This window comes from Strix uralensis, chromosome 4, assembly GCF_047716275.1.
Source record: "Strix uralensis isolate ZFMK-TIS-50842 chromosome 4, bStrUra1, whole genome shotgun sequence".
NCBI lineage: Eukaryota > Metazoa > Chordata > Aves > Strigiformes > Strigidae > Strix > Strix uralensis.
This window is the reverse complement of record NC_133975.1, coordinates 94978803-94997269: the sequence shown is the minus strand read 5'-3', so window position 1 is coordinate 94997269 and position 18467 is coordinate 94978803. Positions and strand designations below refer to the sequence as shown.

General features: G+C 44.2%; 1 protein-coding gene across 4 annotated transcripts in view; it reads left to right on the top strand.

Moving 5' to 3' along the window:
- The window catches only part of SUSD6 (sushi domain containing 6), an 86597-nt gene that overhangs the window by 55820 nt on the left and 12310 nt on the right, over positions 1 to 18467 (top strand). The gene's annotated exons all lie outside the window — the stretch shown is intronic.

Here is an 18467-nt window from a genome sequence, read left to right as displayed (position 1 = left end):
TGTTACCCCCGTAATGCTTATTCTTCCTGATTAAATGCATGTGCTGTTCTCTGAAATTCTCTGTGTTGGTGTGAAAAAGAGATCAGTTACAGAACAGTACTGATAGGTTTAGTAAATGAACTCCTGGTCTTATCTCTGGAACTCTGTTTTACGGTCTGGACGCTAATTTATCAGCATCAAAATAGCCTCCCTCCTTGCTGGTTTTTCCCACTAGTTCTTAGGCATAAGACATCCGTATTTGTTGTTTAAGTGTTCTCAAGGAGTCTGCATACACAGTTGGGAGAGTTTCCAAGTGTGTCTCTCTGGGGGGCAGCATTTCTGCTAATTTTAGCATGATTTCTTTGGGTCTTCCATTTCCTTTGTGTGAGAAACTTAACAACTGGCAAGAGGTTGAACCATACAGTAAACGAATCTCAAGGTTACATGGGAGGCTTTTACTCCAGTACCAAGAAACCTATAAGCACTGTCTGGGCATTTTCACCAAACCCTCTGGTAGACTGAGGCCCCCTGAGCAGCTGGGGAGACATCATGGTGTAGCCTGACATAGAATTGCTACATCTTGGAAATGGTTGGTGTAGGGGCACTATCTGTGTAGTGTTTATTTTTGCTGTGTCTGGGGTCTTCATTTGTGTCAACTGGTAAACTCCATCTGGCCATAACGCTTGGTGGTTTATTGCCTCTCTACTGAACTACAATCCAGAGGGTGTGATGGGAGAAATTTGAACATCTGCTGCAGGGAGAAAGGAAAAAAAAAAAAAGCATTAACTTGTGACTCATCTATTTAAATGAGGAGGAGAGACTTTGCGGTTCAGGGTATTCATGGAGCATAGAGAGGCCCTGAATTCTATAGCGGACATGGAGGTAAGGCTGGGTGATGGTCTAGAAATGGCAGTAGGGATATGAATTAGTTAGCATGGGAAGTGTTCAGACGTAGACAGGGTGACAGAGTGGGCTGGAGTCAGTGGCCTGCATATCTAGCCTGCCTTTCAGCTGCCTTTCTGGAAGGGCACAGGGCTCCTGAAGGCCCGGTGCTATATCTGCCAGCCCTGTGTGGATGTCTGGTGCATCAGAACTGATCCTGAATTGAACCCTCTGTTTGGGAAGCCCCGTGCAAAAGGTGTTTTCTTCAGCTCCATGAAAAAGTGACTTGAGAACATGCATGGGGTCAGCTTTTAGGATATGGGGAGCCTTATGTGTTGAGGGATCTTGTAGATCTTGAGTTTTTCTTGAAAGTGTCAGGTGGTCTGCTTGTGAGCTGCCTCTTCACAGAAAGGGGGCTTGCTGAGTCAGTGCCCAGGGCCCGTAGATGTCTGGCTGGAGCCAGGCCTGATAGGCAGAAGCCTAGTGAGGCCTGGGAAGCTGTGTAAGGCAGGTTCAGCCGTTGGATCTGTAGAGGGAGGGAAATCTAGCTGCAGAAAATTTACCCTGGCAGTGGTAGTAACACTGAGGCCTCTGGTGAGAGAACACAGAGAAAAAGAATAGCATAACCTCTGCCCTCCCCTGGTTTAAGCTTTTGATAGTATAAGCACTTGTACTGGAAAAAAACAGATGTGGTTTTTGTTTGGGTTGTTTTTTTGTGAGGTTGAGGGTGGTATTAGATGGGATTGCTGAGACTGGGGAAGAGCTGGGGTTTGGATACTTGCTTCCTACCACATGTGATGAGGTGGGAGGCAGATTTGGGTCCAGCTGTGTGAGTGTGAGGGCTCCCCAGGGTGTTCTCAGCATTCCTCCCAGCTCCGGCCCCAGCTCTGCAGAAGCTGGGAACACTCATGGATTTTCCCCCATCTGCGCTCAGCAGAGCACTTCCTGTGGCATTCAGGCATGCTGCAACAGCTTCCTCCACTGCATTCTTCCCTGGGGAGCATCTGAAATGCTCTTTTTCTGTGTAAGAAACTTCTTGAAACTGCTTTGTTCTTGCATGGTTTGGGAAAGATTATGTTGTTGTTTTTAGCTGACGGGCTATAACTTCTCCTACTGTCTTGGTTGCTCTTGCTTAATGTTTCCCTTCCAAAGCCTGAGTCATTAGAAGGTGATTGTGAAATCTGTCTTCTAAATCAGTGTCTATACATATGTATTCTGTGTTGACCAGAGTAGTGGAAGGGATTTTTATGTTCTAGGGAATTATGAACCTAAAAATAAATAAATCTTTACTTTAAACAATTGTTTGTCTTTTGGAATAATCTGGTTTTTAATCTTTTTTTAATCCTCATCCTGTTTCTCAGAATATCATAGAATTGAGCTATTATAATGACATTTTATAATGTAAAGTTAGTATTTCATTCTGATAAGTCTTCTGTCTTTCCCGGTGAAGATAAAATGGTTCTGCAGCTCTTGACCAAATTTGAAATGATGTCCTGCTGGATTCACAATTTAGACAAAAAGGAGCAAGTACTAATGTAGTGGATGCTGTTGTTATCCACTAACATTTTTACTTAAATATCACTGAAATGTACAAAAACTGGCCTTGCAGGTAAATGCTTAAAAATAAAAGCAAACCCAAAACACCAAATGACAAAACCAAACAACAAAACAACACACACACCCCGAACTCCAGCTAACCACACCATCTCTTTTATGGAGCCAGATAATTGAAACAGGAGTTGAAATTATTGTCTGATGTGAGGCAGTGCTGAAGCTGAGCAGGAATTTTCTCATGCATGTTTGATGAAAGGTGGCTGTGAGGAGGAGCAGTAGGACTTTGGACAGTAGGAGGCAAAACTGTAAGAAGCTGAAGAGGGACTTGAAATTTCTCCAACTTGATGCTGTAAATGCTGACTGGAAAGTGCATAGGACAACAAGCAATGAAAATGGTTTCGTGTTGTTTTGATTCATGTGGTAATCAAGGAAACAGGGGTTTGTAACAGCATCTGCAAATCAACTGAGTTGTCTGGGAGAACCTGGCCTGTGACAGTCTTCAGTAAGGCAGTGTCCTAGACCCCAAGGTCTGGCTGGCAGGAAATGATAATAGTATCATTCAGGCTTGGCCTGTCAAAGTAAAGAGTGATCCAGGTAGAATAGTCATCAAGGTGTGATTCTGGGTACTTTATGCAGCCAAAACTCAATCAAACATTTTCACGCTGTTGTTTTCCTGTTAAATGTATGTTGCCCTGAGAAATACTCTTGCTTGTTTAGCAAGAACTGCTCAGACATGACTGATGATGCTGTATAGATAAGAGGTAGCTGAAGGAAGCCACTTGAGAGAGCTGAGCAAATAAGTGCCTCCAAAACAATAAATGAAACTTAATGAAATGTCACAAATAATGTAAAAAACCAGCTGGCACAAAAGAAGCCTTGTTGAGTTAAAACCAGACTGTAACACTGCGAGATGGTAGTTGCAGCACTTGTGTCCCTAGCTCTGTGTTAGTCCTGTTTATGGCAATAAAGGTTGAAGTAAATTCCTGGTCAGACACACCTGTGTGGAAGAACTACTGAACTGTGAAGTCAGGCATCTGGGTTGGCTTTCTTCGTATAGAAAAAGAAGACACAAATATTAAAGCAGTCAAATTAATCTGTAAATCTTTGCCACTGAAATTAATTACCATGGTGACAAGAAACCTCAAATCATCACATTGGGCTCTCCAGACTACCTGCAGCCCTATATTCAAAGACACACAGGAAAGCTCGCTGAAGAGGGAAGCTGAGGCAGGGAGGCAAAAGCTCAGGTTAGCTCTCAGTGGAACATGTCTCTAGGCCTAGGTCCCCTGTGCCTTGGCCTTAGTTCCAGCCACTAAGCTGCAGTGTCTTCAGCTTCAAAATTTCAGCCTCTGGTGTAAGGATCCATAACCTCTAAGTCAGTGATGGGGGATGTGTTTTGGCTGGCTCTGTGGCACTAGGTAGGAGCTGGAGTTGTGTGTCTCTAAGGCTCTTGAGCATCTGTTAGGCCAGCTGTGCTCCAAAAACATGTGAAAAAGAGCTAAAGCAACCCCATAATAAAGCATTATGAGACTGTTTGGGGGTTTTTTTTAAGTTTTAACTTGGTATTTTAATTGTTACAGAACAAAGAACCTGTCTAGTTACCAGGGAATATAAATAAGAAGCAAGAATATGTACGGTCTTGTATTTCTTGTTGCTTGAAAGCAGTGAAGTGCAGAGAAGCAGGACTTGAAGTTTAGCAGTCTTTGAGGAGATCTGGTCTCTTTTGTGGGGTTTTGGGTTGTATGTTTTATAATCTCTTTTTATGTCAAATGGAAGGAATGGTATTTCATACCTTTCTATGTTTTTGTCAGGCCTCTAGGGCTACAAATGGGTCCTGTCTCAGCAGTTGCTGCCTCCAACCTTTTTTTATTATGTGCTTCTTCAGCTGGATATTTTGGCTTGCCTGTGCTTTGACTCCAGTGGCTATAATGAAAGTGTCAAAGGGCAAGTATTATTTCAAAGGGTGAGAACTCCTTCTACACATCTTTTCTGAACACTCTTCTTGCCAGCTGTGGAAGGAGCTTGGTTTTTGAGCAGTTTGCCAATCCTGGCTTGTTTCAATTTGGCTTTGTTTACCCTGTGGGTGTTTAGGATGAGGAGCTAGAAAGACAGAAAGGAAGATTTCATGTTTGCTGCTAGGTATGCTTTTGACAATTTGCTAATACATCTTGTTAGGCAATTTGCTAATTCATATCTATTGAGTTGCTGTTGGTAGGTACTGGGATAATGGAGGTATAAAAACAAACACTTTGAAGCTGTTACATCTGTATAATGAGACAGTCTTCTCAAAGGAGGTGGCTGCAAATCTGAATTCTTTTATGCGCTGCATTTGTAAGGATTATACGAAGTTGCCATTTACTTTCTATGCGCCATTTGATCCCCAGCAGAATCTGAGTGGGTGTAATGTGTGGGATTCTGCCTGTTCTGCCAAAACTGATGGTGTCTTCTGTGACTGGTAAATCAAAGTATCAGCAGCATCCTGCCAGATCTTGATGCCTCTTGCTAGTCACACTCCAGCCACAAAGCAAGCTTACTGATAGCTTCACCGGGTTGCCTCCCTCCTTTCCAAAACACACACTCCAGTTACTTGCATCACCAGTAAATAGAGAAGACCACATACTGAGTAGCTGTTAAGTTTCAGTGCAGGTTATACAGGGTCTGACACCACCTTTCCTACTGTCACCTTGCTAGTTCTTAAATTGCCCAACACTGTTAAAGTGTTAGGCAATTCAGAAAGATGTATCCTAGCTAGTTCTTCTCAGTAGAAGAAACTTCTTTGCTTCGAAGCTTAGTTCTTCAACTTCATGCTCTGTGTCTGTTAAAGCTTCTGAACTATTAGTCTGAATTGAGTCTATCAGCTAATCAGTTCAAGAAGACGTAGCTGAGAATGGTTGAACTTGCAGCATAACTGAGAGTCTCTCAGACTTTGTGGTCTCTGGGAAAGGTAGGTTTGCCATGTGGAGTACTTCTGTCACTCCGTAGTCTGAGGCGCCTCGCACTTCGAATGGGATGACTTGAGTGTTCAAGTGGGGCTATTCTTGTTTTCCGGACAGACTCTGCAGAGAAGTTGCTTGTGATGCTGGGCTCCTGTAAAGCTGCTAAAAAAGATGACTTAATATTTACAGCTAACCTAACCACATCTAGAATAAAAATATGAATTGTGCTTAAGAGAGGTTTTTCCAGCGAGACAGGACTAATAACTCTTTGCCATTCTGCCCAGCCAGTGGTAAATGATTGGAGTGCTTGTTCTGACAAGTCCCATGACAGAGATGAGTCATTCTTAAAGGACAAACAAATCTGCCCAGATATTAGATTCTGATATGTTCAATGGTCCTCAACAGAACCAAAGGTCAGAAGAGAAATGGCATGGCAGGATGAAAAAGTATTGTCCAGTGTGTGTTGATGTATCAGGTTGAAGTTTCAGGATCACTGTCCTTACCTACCTTTCCCTAGCAAAGCTGTCTGTAGGCATATTGCCGAGGGAAACTTCAGTAACCTAGGGCTTTTGAGCTCCCCAGTTCGGTTTCCACATAGATGCAAGTGGAACAATGTTTAACATAAGGAGATCTCCTGTGTGCATGTCATTACTAGATCAGCTTTGGCCAAACTTCCAAATTAGTACTTTTTGGATAGGCTGAGTCAGAGGGAACAGCTGCTGCTGCTGAAAGGATGAAAAATGAATCAGCTGCAAAAGGCTCATTAGTGAATGAAGGAGGCCTACCAGGGCAGAGCTTTAAAGGGACTTGGCTAGTGTAGGGATCTTTCCATGCACACGTAAGAAGACAGGGCTCCATTCTAAATGCTAGAATTCTTACTCCAGAGATTCCTGTGTCCCCTCAGAGTTTAGGACTGCCTCTTGAGCAGGTTAACAACTGCGCAATGGTCTGTGTCAAGTCTCAATAAACCATAGCAGAACTGGGGTTAGAAGGTAGGCACGAGCTGGCCTCTTGGGTAAGGGGGAGCTGGTGGTTATGTATGTTGGTGGTGTCTGCCTGAGTTCCACCTCACAGTGGAAGGAGAGCAATGGAGCCCTGCTGCTAGTGTTACCAGCCAGGAGATGTGTCATCCAGAGCTTGAGTGGCCATGCTGGAGCCCACAACAGGGACATATTTTGGGAAACTGCCATAGCAAGAACTCTTAAAGCCTTATTGGAAAAAGAAACCTGATTACTAGGCTGAAGTTTAGGGAGCTGTAGTCATATGGAAATCCACAAGCAAGTTAAGCCTCCTGAAACACTGCTGAAGTGCAGGGCTCTAGTCCCTTGCTGATGAGTTTTCCTCTGCTGTATCCTGAAGGTATGTTTCCCCTGTGTCCTCACCTAGCATCAATAGGACTGTATTTATTTCAGTCAGGACTTACAGACCAGTCAGCACAAGTCAGTCATCTCTGTCCTATCAAAACCTGGTGTCCAAAATCAGCATGAACTTCTGATAGTTATGCTTTTTCCTGTCATGTCTCATTGTTTTTGCTGAAGAGCCAGATGGTTTTCCTAAGACCAGAGCCCATAGTATGTGTCAGGCTTCTATCCTAAAAAGTCAGCCTTAGGGTATTACTGTATTGAAATTGAAAACCCACCTAGGAACAGCCAAGGAAAACATCGGGGTAAATGTGCAGGTTACCTCTGAATTGAGACCAAATTTAGTTTTGTAGGTTTCTGGAAAGAGGCGAGCAGGGACAAGATGAGAAATCAAAGATGTGTGAGAGTGAAGTTAAAGTTTAAAATTAGCACCAGTAATCGAGGACAGTGAATGTTACTTGAGTTCAAATGCCATGCTAATATAATTTGTACTAATCTGCCTCTACACAGTAGGGGCTCTAAATTCCTGTGCAGCTGCCTGTTTCTTTTTTGTAAGAATATAAAATTGTTTTGACAATTGTTTGTTATCTTTTTAAATAATCTCCTCCTTGTTGCAGTGTAAAGTAAGATTTAGAATTGGATGAACTGCAAGTGAGAGGAAGAGAGGCCCCTGATGAGTGTTAGCTACCTCTGCCCAGTGCAGCAAACAACTTTTGGACTTTTTACATTTCTTAATAATCAGAATTCCAAACTAAAACCCATATGCAACTTTCTTGGGGGGGACCCTCTTAATCAAACTTTGGAATGGGGGGAAACCCACAAAACTAGCCGGGTGCTACTTATGACAGCGGGTTTGGGACCCTGCTGATTACAGAAAGTGTTGTTACAGCACTTGCTTAATTTCCTTCTCCGAACACGTGGAAGTCATTATGGTGTGGTTGGAAGAAGGCACGGGGATGCCGGAAGCAGCCTTGGAAAACAAAAGCAAATGAAACATGTGCCACTTGGAAAGCTGTGCTGTGCCCACAGGGGAGAGCAGGTTTCTGTATTAAACTGGCTGTTCTGGAGCCACTGTACCGCTGGCTCCAACTGCAGCCCAGATGCAAATTGTTTATACTGCCCTGGCAGTATGGAATGCTTTAAAGTACCGGTCAGCTGGTCTTTGTTCATACTGGACCTAAGCAAGCCTCGTGAGCTTCCACATACACCACCAACAGCAAATTTTTTTGTATTTATTTACTTGTGTGTGGGTGTGTGTGCAACAATAAGATTGCTTTATCAGAAGATCTTAAAAGCACTTCTGCAGTTGTTCCCGGTTTGCTTCCCCCTCCTTGTTAATGTTTCCGGAATTAATTTATCAGTCCTGGCTTTGTTTAAACGCACCAGGCTTTTGTCTTACGATTTGGTGTTATCCTGATGTCCAGAATGCCCGGTGCGGATGAGAGCCTTGCTGCAGCCAGCCCTGTGCAAACATAACACAGAGCCAAGTCTGAAAAACTTGGCAGTGTTTGCCTCGGAGCCTGTCAGGCTGAATCATTTGGGAATGTATCTGAGGGGAGCGCATTACAGGTGGGCCTATTACGGGGAAAATAATACAGTTGTCATAGTGAGTAGCACTCTTCTAAGGAGGCAAATCTGCTGCTGGAGTGCAGTTGTGTTTGGTTGCTGCTTTCCGTCACAGAAGTCTTCCTTTCACAGATGTGGTTTTTGTTAGCCCTGGATTTTGTGTCTTGGTTTTCCCTGCCCAGCATATAGCAAAGTCTGTGCTCCTGTTTTGGCGAGGGAAAGGAACTTGAAAGACATAAAACTTACTTTTCTGCTAAAATTTCAGTGAGAGAGGGGGTTGTCTAACTGAAACAAAGCTTTCTAAGGGGCAAACAGAGAAGTACATTTTATATCAAGACAGTCTGTAGCACTCTAGAAGCACCAGTGGCAGCTTCAGATAGCCTAAACATTTTGGCTCTTGTAGAATGTAAATAGAATTTGCATTTTAGAGCAAGCTTTGATGCTAATGGTTTTCTTTTTAGGAGAGAGATAAGCCACTGGAAAAAAAAATCATATTTCTAATAGAAAGACAGACAAGACCCATAATTAATGTTGCACTAGCAGGCTTCCTCCATGGTTGGCTAATCACAGCTGAGTGTTAATAAGCATAGAGTTTTTTTAAATACTGTTGTAACATGTTAATTAAGATAATTCGGCTCCATGTGTCTCTTGAGTTACCAGATGGCGACTGCATTGGTGGAAGGCTGCAATTAGAGTCTTTTCTTTCTTGCTTTTTCTTCCCCTGCCCTGAAAAAAAAATAAGAAGAAAGAAAAGAAAAAAGAAAGACAGCTTTGGTGTGTATGGGATGGCTGTGTGAGGGGTGCCTGTTACTGTACACAGTGTAAGTGCTTGTGTCTAATTATATAAATGCATAGCTATATGATTATATATACAAATATCTTTAGTTTCTGCTCATTTACCCACATTATGACAAAAAGAAAAATAAGCCTCCTCTTCAGAGTATGCCCTTGCTAGGGAAACTGTAATTTTCTGCTAAGGGCCTCAGTCCTGCTCAGTTTGCTCTTCTGCCATTGACTTCAGAGTAAGCAGCATCTGGAGCCAGTAAAGACAGAGAGCTTATTTTTCAGTGGACTTTGGCCTCTGCTTAATACACAGAGCCCAAAAGAGGGTTATGTTTTGCAGTGTGTTTTTAGGAAGGCTTAAAATATTTTAGGGGCAGGGTCGACGAGAAGTGTGTGTGCTCACAATGGAGGCCTTTTATTGACTTCTGCCTCCTGTAAGTAAAATATAAAGAGGTCCTTTAGCCTCAGCTGTTGTGACTGGGCCCCAGCAGCAGCTGCTGTCTCGGGTTTGTCCCTCTGGGAAATGACCCATCTGCTCATATGCTAGAGAAAGCCAGAGTGCTGAAAAGGAGAAGGTTCAAAATCTGTTCTCATGGTTCCAGTCCCCATCTCCACCCCAGAAATTACAGAGCAGTGGAAAACCTGGGCATCTGGTAATCTGCCTTTTATGGTGTGAATGCTGTCTCCGGCTAGAAACACACTGAGTTCGCAACTGTTTCCAGCTGGCAGAGGATAGCTTCAGTCTACCCAGACTTCAGTCTACCCAGACCCTTTTCAGATGTTGTATCTGCAGCTACTGTATACGTAGAGTTAAACCACGCAGGTTAGCACACTTGTGGGCAATATGCAAAAAAACCCCGCTAACACCTCGATCTATCTGGAAGGGGAGCAGAGCATGCTTCCGCTCCACTGGGAAGCACCTGCCTGTCCTCTAGGGAGAAGGCTTTCTAATGGCTGCAGGAGACATTTGTGTTGAAATTTAATTATGTGGACTAAAAAATGTCCCTCCAAATGTCCCCAAAATGCTGGATATTGGGAGAGGGTAGAATCTCAAATATGATTGCCAGAGCAGGTCGTTGCTGTGCTTCTTGGAGCCAGCCTGCCAAGAGAAACCCCAGTCTAAAGCATGTGGCTCCTCATGTTCAGCACAAACCTGCTGTTACCAGCAGTGACATTTATCCATGGAATACTTGCTGAGCCATTTCCTAGCCTAGAATTGGTATGAATCCAAACGCTTGGACTGGGGAGGACAATGCAGGAGCAGAGGGTGCATAGTGGGAAGCTGCTGTGCTCTGAAAGCTTTTGAGTGCATGCAGGCAAACATCACTAATTGGAAACCTGAAGGTATTTAGCACTCAGAAATGGAGCTGGCACTCTGACTAACTGGAGCATGTGGGTGGAGGTGACTGCTTTTCTATCTGCCACTTGTGCATCTACCACTAAAGCGCATCCCCTTGCCACTGCTTTCTCAACAGGAAGGAAAGTGTGGGTGGGGAAGAGGCAGTAGTTGATCAAAGCCTATCTAGGTGCTTTTTCTCTGCAGACCAGCTGCCTGCAAAGTGGTTTTTGCTTTGGTAAAAGATGGTGTTTAGTTGATGTAGTTAGTCTAAAAAGGGTATAAATGATAACAGACTTGCTTCTTACTAAACCCAAACTGCTGCTGAGGGAGGGGCTTCCAAAAGTGGCTTCTGCTGTTTATAGGCTGGTTTGTGTGCACAAGGGAAGAGAGGAAAAACAAGGATGTTACTTGTCTGGATTTCACACTGAAAACAAAGCTGGCTTTGGTCTTCCCCCCCCCCCCCCCCATCATCCCCCCCCTCTGCAGAAGATGCCCGGAGCCAAACACCAGTCCTACCTCAGGCAGAAGGAAATGTTATGTGTGACTGAAGGCCCTGATTTAAGAGGAAAAAAACCTGACCCAAAGAGGAGCGTGTGGAATTTTTTTGTTCTGCAGTCATGGTGTCACTACAGCCATGCTGGTCTTCCCCTGCTCCCCCAGAGAGTGATGCAGCGGTTAAGAGGGGCCAGATAGGTAGCTGTATGCTGGCTGAACCAAATGAGTGTGTGTATATATTTTTTCTTTTTTTTTTTTTTCTCCTCAATGCAGCAAACCACCTTTAGCCCAGACTCTTCAGGGCATAGGAGGTGAAGTTCTTGTGAGAAAAGCACCTAATTTGGACAGTGAATTTACTGTCTGCTAGTTGGGAAGGGTTTATAAAATAAGTGCTTGCTGTTGAAAGTGGTGTGTATTCAGTTCTATGTGTGCCTTTAGTTTTGGTGCCTCTTTTCTAGTTTTTTTTCTTGGTAGGTATATAGTGGTTTTACTTCATCATATGCTAGGTGGGGGTCTGTCCTACCCTAGCAAATGTGGGAGGTTTTGAGACAACCACTTCTGTAAGAGGAAGCTAAGTTTAAAAAAACAAAAAAAAATTTACTTGCATGCAGACTTGGACTTTAGATGTAAGCTGAGGCACTGTAGTCTCTCTGCAGTACTGGGAGGCTGATGTGGTGTCTTTGCTGTTGCTCAAGAAGCTGCTAAGTGAGCTTGGCAACTCAGCTGGTTACCCTGCTGCTGTGGCTAAGGACAATAGTGACACTATTATCTGGTTGGGTCACATTCATGCTTCTCGTGAGTACCGGTGACAGAGGTTGGGAGTATATCCAATAAATAGAAGAGATCCAAGAACTGGGCTAAGGGAGGTGTAAATTGTTTCCTTATTGGCTTACTAAACAACCAGGAGATTAGTGGAGAGGTCGGGTAGTGCCCTGCTGGCAAGAACTGAAACTCTGCAAAGAGAGAAAACAATGTCTCTTCTCCTATTAGCAAATATGGCCAGAGCTCTTGCTGGCAAATTTATTCAGTTGCTTCCTAAGCGAAACTAATGTTCAGTGTCACCCTTGAGTGGGATCGGTGGGCAGCACTCTGCTAGAATCGCTAGACCCTCTAGAAGCCAAAGTGAGCATTATTGCTGGTCTCTGACTTGTACTTCTAGCCCTTTGCCTGGCTGGCTGTGTCAGGCTGTCACATTTTTCTTGTGAAAAAGCACTGTGTAAAAAAAAAAAAAAAAAACACCAAAACAAAAAAAAAAAAAAAAAAAAACAAAAAAAAAACCCAAAACAAACAAACAAACAAAACAAAAAAGAAACCCTGTGTATGAATTTACAAACAAATAGCAACTGGAAAAAAAAAAAAAACACAACCTATTGCTTCAAGCCTGTTCAGGGCACTAATTGGAGAGAAGTGGTGAACCTGGCTCTGTTTTCAGCATGGTGTTAATTAAACCTGAACCTCAGGTCTGAGATGCTGAAAATGCATGGTCTCTGCAGAAGGCTTCAGATGCAGCTGGTGTTTCAGACCACCCATTTAGCTGTGGCAGGACCCAGGTTGAAGAGGGGAGTAGAGAGGGAGGATTACTCTCAAGAGTGCCTTAGAGAGTTTGGGGCTTTTTGAAGGTCCTTGCCAGAAGTTGGTAATAGCTTTTGCAGTTCCCTCTGTTCTACTGAAGTGATGCACACACACGAATTATCCAACTTGAAAATCATAGGTCTCCATAGCAGGGATAAGTAACTAGAAGATGGGGATATCTTGTGTTTATTTTGGATGCTTTTCTAGGTGTGCTGTTTCTATGGCTAGTGACAAGTCCTGGCTGAGAGAATAAAGGTGACGGTGTTCTGGGGAACCAGAGATTTGGACAGAGAAGTGCCCCTTGCCCCACCATGAAACGTGCTGGAGCACAACTTGGAAGAGAGTAGGTAGGCAAAGGCAGTGTCTGTGACCAGGAGGGAACCTTCCTGTGTGACAGGAGATGAGAAAAGAGAGGAAGAAGATATGTTTTAAGGCAAGACAACTTTTTTTTAAGCTGCTCCACAAAAATCCTACTATAGGGAAGCCAAGGTAGCACAGGAAAGTTAGGATGAAGCTTCGGAGGGAACAGCATGAAAGGATATAGTATGGTCTCTAGTACTGGGACAATTTAACTGTGTGCTTCTCTGTTCTGCTTCACAAAGGTATTTGCTCACCAAGCAGGACATGCTGGCATGAGACAATCATGACAGGTTTAACCAGACTAGCCAGGGGAATGTTCATCTTGTTAGATCAGGAGGGTGGTTTTTGTTTGTAGGATGTTTTTCCTCTGTGAGTGTTGAGAATACCGGTTAAATGGAGTAAATCTCTCAGATGAGGGAAGAGAAGTATTGAGCTTAGGATCTTCCATTTCCAGTCTTCACATGGCACAAAAGTTGCACTATGTCTGAAAGGCCAGCAGGTGTTAACATACCGGAACAGAGCATGTGTTCAGGGGATCCAGCCGAGGAGCAGTTATTGTCTACCCAAATTGCTTCCGAAATGCTTCAGCACTGACATGTAAGATTCCCCTGACACTGCTCTGAGGATGGTCAAACGTGCTAGAGCACTTGTGTAGTCAGTGAGGAATTTACCTGAGGCTCAGTTCAGCTTCCTCTTGCAGTTGTTGGGATTTGGACCTGACTCATATAAACAGCAACTTTAATTTGTCAAAACTGTGTTTGTCCTAGCTTTAGTGACCTTTGTGCCTTGCTGTGGACAAGCAGAAGAAATGTTACTGGATATTCAGTGCAAAACATCCCTTTGTTAAGCAATGTCTCATCTGTCCACCCACGTAAGGTGAACGATGCAATGGTTTGTTCTCCCTCAGTTACAAATCCACAGTTACGCACTCCAGCAGATGATGATTAGTAGTTGTCTTGTTCTGTTTTAGTTTCTTTCTTATAAAAATGCATTCAGTTAAGGAGGATTTGGTTTTCATCTCTGTGGTCCGACTGCCCAGCAGAAGAGGTGACTGACTGAAATACAGTTCAGGTGCTTAGTGCAGAAAAAAAGGAGTGTAAGACCCCTGCTAGGATCTGGGAGTCTTCACTAGTTGAAAAAGAAACAGGCAGTGCCAAGCAAGCAAGACTGTAGAGAGGTGCCTCTCGGTCACCTCTTGTAAGGTGTGCCTGTGCAAAGAAGGTCAGTACTGGGGAGCTTTTATAATTCTGTGGCAATTATCCAGTCAGACGGAAGTATGTTTTAATCATACATTGTATGTGTAAGTGGAGTGTATTGGACTTGGTCATTGCCACAACAGGGGCATCCTGCTTGGGCTTTGGAAATCTTCTGCTTATCCTTGAATTTCACTCAGAGATCAAGGCTCAACTGTGCTCCTGTGGTTTATGTTCTGAGTACATAAACCCTTCATTTCTGTGTCAACACACAAAATACTGCATACTTCTATCTGTGGTATTATCTGTGACCATGGCTTGGTTTTGTGTAGTTTTTACATTGTTAGAAATGCTTTGTAGCTCTGCCTCAGGTCGGCACTCAGGATCACAGTTCCAGTGTTCCATGTTCCAACCCCTCACAGCTGTGAATTTGGTAGAAGAGAAAGCCAGTGGAGCTCGCTAATACTAGCGGGGCCATGGGAAAGGGAGCAGGTACAATGTGATGACACTCTGGTTGCAACAAAAAAGAGGTTCCTTAGTGTTGTGCTGCTTGTCCTCAAGTTGGTAACAACTATTCAAAGAACGTAAGAGCAGTTAACCCTTCTTGAAGGAGGACAGTATTTTCTCATGTGACCTAGACACAGAAAAATACAGTGCTTACAGATGATTTGAAGGGAAACTGGGTGGGGGTGCATAGTGGCTTAGTATTTCATAATTTGTGTATAAAAAATTTGCTATATATTAAATACCTAGTATTTTGGAATGGCATTTGCAGAAGCTCCAGTGCGTAACTTTATTGCTGCCTGTCAGTCTGGAAATGACAGTTTCTTTACCTCTGAACAGAGTTCAGTGATGTTCAAAATGTTTGCATTTCTGGTTAGTTATCTGCTTCCTGTTTTCCAGCAGTGTGTGCTGGCAGAGAACCAGCTCTCTCAGGAGATGTCATAAACTTCAGTACCTCTTCGAAACGGGGCCTTTGGGAGTAGAGCTCTGCTGCTTCGCACACGGTGCTGCAGTGTTCAAAACCACTGTTCCTGTGCATCCTCAAAGCCCGATGAATCAAGATGCTGGGAATAGCTTTGCAAGCCAAGGATGTCAGTAACCCCCTAGGAAGTTGATAACTTCTGTAACTTGGCTCTCTTTCTCTTCCCTGCCTGGCGTTAACATTTGTTTTAAGATGTCTCAAACTCTGGGATACTTCCAAGAACATGTGTTTCGGGGAGGGAGTTGATGAAAATTCCTGCATGTTTCTTTGTATTTCAAATATAACCCAGAGCCATTGTGAGTCTAGGCTAATGCTGTTGGGAAGGGGGTCAATTGTTACAATATGTGTGCTTAGTGTCCCTCAAATTTAAAGGCGTTTTTGTAACTTTTTGGGAAGCTTTAGTGTATCCACTGTGTGCCACACACCTTTGAAACTTGGAAGGAGTAAATCTGGGAGTCATGGTTTTGCTGTGTCCCTTGAAATCTGCCCAGCTTTAATTGGGGCTGAAGTACTGAAAAACCCTTCTCCGTGGTTCAGTTCACGTGCCTCAAAAAGTGTCAGTGTGCCAAAGTAATATCCAAACAGTAACACTCTAGCCTGGGGCTGGGCCCCACAGCAGCATGCAGACGCTGCTGAGGGTTAAATGCGAGCAGCCCACTGGGGAAGCATGAGCTGTTAGGAGAGCTGGGTCAGGCCACTCCCTGCTCCCAAACCCTGTACTGAACCGTCAGGACACAGCCACTCTCTAGCTGCCTGTGTGAACTGTTTGTTAGCACTCCAGTCTCGCCTGTCTGCACTTCCTGGCTACAAAGCCTAGCCAGGAGCAGGCTGCTCTGGACATGCATTCTGGCAGCAGTTGGCACCCAGCTCTCTTTACCCTTCATGTGTTAGTGGTTTATTCTGTCAAAAGTGGTAAATGGGCTCCTCTGCCTTGGTTCTGTATGGCCATGGGTGTACCAGTGCTGCAAACTGGGGGTGTAGTAAGCTTTGCCGCTGTTCGGTGAGATAAAGGGTTGTGCAGAATCAGACTCTACCTTTTCTTCTGTTAGCCCCAGATTAGAGCCACGCATATGGAGGCAATTGAAGAAATCCATTATGGAGCGTGTGAAAGCTGAGGGTGCTGGAAACTTAGGAACGGGTGGCTTGTAGTGGAAAGCTGCATTGTCTGTCCCAAGCTTTCTGGCTGCCTGTGTTATGCTGGGCTGGGCCCCATTTTGCAGGGGTGCTGAGGTCTGTTAGAGACACCAGGTGAAGGGAGCTGGTCCAGCAGGGAGCAGAGGTGGTTGACATCCTCAGTTTTTCAGGCACCACCAGTCCATTGTCTTACCCACCCAACCCTTGCCTGGGCCACCTCCAGCAATCTAAAGCCATCAGCACTGTCTAGTAGCCCTCTCAAGCTGCAGGCTCTGAGGTGCTCTGTTCTCCTGAGGTGCCTTGCAAAGGACAGTTCAGGTGGTCTTCCAGGGGAGTTGCAGTTGCCCAGAGATGCTCAGTCAGGTTGAGGGTGCAGGGTGTTGATGTTTTGGCTGCCTGATCCAGATCTTTTTAAATTTATTTTGCCAGCACATAAACAGTGTTCTTCTGTCACAGTGAAGGTGACATTTTAAAATACTTGTGACACTTTTGGATGCTGTGATGACAAATGACCTAAGGAGGTAGGGAAAAAAAAAAAAAGGGAAAGGTGACTAATTCTGCAATCTCTCCCCTGTGTGAAGAGGACAAGTCAGGGACAACTGACCAAACACACTTATCAGTTGCTTCTCTCCTTTTGTGTGCTGGCTGGCCTGTGGAGGTGAAGAAGAAAGCAATCTGCAGTTGGGTAGCTGCACATCTCCTCCTGAAGCCCTTGTGAGAGGAGGCCAAGCCAGGGTTCTGTAGGTGACCGATGCAGTGGTACTTCCAAGCCTTTGAGAGCACTACTGCAATGTCAGTGAGTGCTTGTTTCTTCTTGGCTCGCCGATTTTTGTATGTAACTCAAACCTCATCAGTGTAGGTGACACTTTACGATAGAACAGTGAGCTGCTGCCTGGTCCAAAAAGGCTTCTGGCACAATGGCCACACAAGGGTACGGCTCAGGATAAGGGAGAACACAGGGAATGAGCTTTGTTTTGCTGCCATCAGTTAGCAGAAAGATTCTGTGCATGGCTCCCGAGGTACCTCCTGTGGCATAAAAAGGCGTAGGGAAGTTGTCATCCCTGCTCATAAGTCTTGGCAGCTGCTGTGGCAACAGTAGCTTTTCCCCACAGCTCTGTACCAGTGCCTAGAAAGGTACGTGTTAAACTGCTGAGAATATTTCTGGCGCTCAAATGGTCCTTACAATTTAGCAAGAAAACCCTCTCCTGGGCTGCAGATGAAGCAGGGCATTTGTCTATGTGCCTGAATGTGAAATGTGCCATGAATCTGTTGCTTCAGCTGATCCCAGCTGACCCTAAGTGTTGGACAGGCTTAAAGTGAAAGCAAGTTTTAGCCTCATAAGGCAAAGGGTTAAAACATGGGTTACAAGATGGGAAATTATTGCGGAAAGGAAAAATAAAGAAACATAGAAGAGGCAACAGTTAATACTTATGAGGCATGGGACAGTGGCTTCTCTGGAGCTTATTTAAGAATAAATCTCCTCAAGAACAAAGTCTTCTTGCAAAGCAGCTGCTTAGACCCTGTTAACCTTTTCTCTCAAGAAGTAAATTGAATTGCAGTTATAAAGCTGGCAGAACTCATACTGAAGGCTTTTGGCTTTGCTCAGCACTTCATCTCAGGGTTTACTGGCATTTACAAGGCACTACCTATGATGCATTCACACACCTGATTAGGTTCAAGGGTCACTTGCACTGCAGCAACGTAGCAAATTTTTCCACAGTGGAATGAATCTCTATAAAGTTCTCTTTTGTTTCTTAAATCTTGCCCTAAGTCCAGTTACTTGAACTCTGCCCAGCTGTTTCTCTCTCTTTGTCCCACAGTAAGTGGGACACTTGGAGGCAGAACATGGGAATGCGTGCTGCAGGGTTTAAGGGCAGGCCTCGGTCACCATGCTGTGATGGAATAGGGTGGATGGGTTGGCTGGTTTTCCATGCCCCAAAATATCTCAAGAGGGATCTTTGATGTATTTTATTTTGTGAAGTTTGGGAAGCTGATGTGGATTAAAAGGGAAAAATCTGGATTTCTTCATCTTTCAGCCAGGCAGATACATGGTGTCAGCAGCAGGTTTTGTGGCTCTTCTGCCCGGTCGCTGTGACCTGCTAGAGGAGAGGAAACTCTAAGCAATATAAATGTCCTGTTGTCAATGCAGTTTCCTCCTTCATGGTTTGTTTTTATTTGAATGGTTATTGAAAATTATACAAGAAAATTTCTGACATGTGCTATGTCTATACCCATTCGTCAGGACAGGGGAGATGCAAGGGGAAATGTAAAGTGCCTTCAGCACTCCAGGCTTCACATAGGTAAACAGGGTTTTTTAGAAATGCCTTT